The sequence below is a fragment of the Clytia hemisphaerica genome, unplaced genomic scaffold (assembly GCF_902728285.1).
Source record: "Clytia hemisphaerica strain Z4C2 unplaced genomic scaffold, Clytia hemisphaerica genome assembly, whole genome shotgun sequence".
Taxonomy (NCBI): domain Eukaryota; kingdom Metazoa; phylum Cnidaria; class Hydrozoa; order Leptothecata; family Clytiidae; genus Clytia; species Clytia hemisphaerica.
In genome coordinates this window covers 872,963-874,684 of record NW_027103676.1, presented here as the reverse complement: position 1 = coordinate 874,684, position 1,722 = coordinate 872,963, and the positions used below count along the sequence as shown (strand labels likewise).

Below are 1,722 nucleotides of genomic sequence, written 5' to 3'. Positions count from 1 at the left end.
GTTTTTTCAAAAAATATTTTTTAGGGATAGAATCGATATTATTGTTATATGGGTAGACCGCTACCTTTTAGAAAAGCCCGAGAGAAACAAACTTTCTTAACAAAAGAAAGGCTAACTCAGACAGGAAAATTAAAGATTTTAGATCAAATTTATTTCTACAAAAACTATCTTCACTTGTTTGTTGTCCTCTCCGCAATGTCCTTTTAGTCGTAATCATTAGTGAGTTATCCAATGCTGTTGATATCCTTCAATCTAAAGCTATGATTTAGAAGAAAAAATGTTAAAAAATAATTATTGATATTGTTCAAAGTTAGCACTTTAAAATTGCTTTTACAGAAAGTGCTTTATGTTGTGCAATCCTATCACAACAAAGATTACTAGCAATATTATTAAAATAAACTCAAAATTTACAAGGTTTTATTAATTTTCATTAATTATTAAACCCGTGTCACAGACCCGCTGGGATCCCAGCCCCACGGGAATATTTGGCAAAAATTTCGTCCCCGGTAGAACAACTACCGGGAATTTCACTCCCACTGAGAAATTGACTATGATTTCATCCCCATCCGAAAATCAATGTTTAAAAACTGCACTCCAAAACCACCCCGAATTGAGTTTTTAACCTTGGAACTTTTTATTCCCACTTGAATTTCGACAGGAAATTTTTTTCCCACTGAGGAAAAAAGTACCACCGGGGCTGTGAGACAGGGGTGTATTATTTGCAAATTCGAATTGTTAGCAATGTCCTACACCGGCCCCTTATGCAGCAAATGTAATAAAGGTGAAATATGAATAATAAAATCATAGTGCGTACAATGACATTCCAGGTCATTTGAACACAATTTTGCTGCTTTGCACAAAAAAGTAATGTCCCATAAGTCTTTATTAAGCAAATGTAAAATTACGGTAGGAAATCTTTACGACTTTCTCTTTTGCTCGTTCGAATAATCCCTCTAAAGAAGAAAAATATGAATACAAGTTGAAAGCTCACCTAATCAATATATCTTCTATTTTCAAGACATTTAAGTAACTTAGAAAAAGGGTATATTAAAATTTGAAATAAAATCTGTTTAACCGAGCAATTTTATTAGAACGTGAGGTTTGATTTGAGCCAAAACCTTAGAAATAATTAAAAAACAAACTCGGCCTCATATTTCAGAAATGTCTAAGAAATCAGCATGAAAATGTTGGCATAAATGAATATACCAAACTAAAAAACAACGCTCCAAACTGTACTAATATTCTGTGAAATGCTCTAAGAGCGAATTCTGAAATCCCTGTCTGTTGTGACTTACAGATTGGCTCAATTTTAGCTAGAAAGGAATGTAAATTTTTCAAGACTTTTTAAAGATTAATATAGAAGTTTCACTTACTGCTTGTTTAAATGTTCCTTAATACATCAACTGTTTTCTTTCCCCACACTCAAGTCAACAAAAAAAATCTATTTAGAAAAATCTCTGATTTCCAAAGCGTGCGCTGCACTTTTGTAATTTTTACCTTATATGGTAATGTTTTGATTGGTGTCTTGGGTCTTGTTCAGACCAAGGTTTAAAGCAATTAGGTCTACATGTTTCTTTTATATTCCTTTTGTATCTAACGGCACGCTCCTCATTAGTTAAACCAAAGTTTAAAAAGGAATCACCCTCTGGTTTAAAAAAAAATTTTTTACGATTTCGTTACAGTTTTCTGAATAGACGAAATCAGAATTCGCAAGTGAAAAGC

At 32.6% G+C, this 1,722-nt stretch overlaps 1 long non-coding RNA gene across 2 annotated transcripts; it reads right to left on the bottom strand.

Moving 5' to 3' along the window:
- Positions 1-129: 129 nt before the first annotated feature.
- Positions 130-1,432, bottom strand: LOC136803656 (uncharacterized). Of its 2 annotated transcripts, none has more exons than XR_010846181.1 (3): positions 1,374-1,432; positions 815-951; positions 130-258 (listed from the first exon to the last, which is right to left on the bottom strand). It is a non-coding gene; the product is annotated as an uncharacterized lncRNA (long non-coding RNA). The 2 variants fall into 2 exon arrangements; XR_010846180.1 differs by having other exon boundaries at positions 906-953; positions 1,374-1,430.
- Between the last annotated feature and the right edge of the window lie 290 nt (positions 1,433-1,722).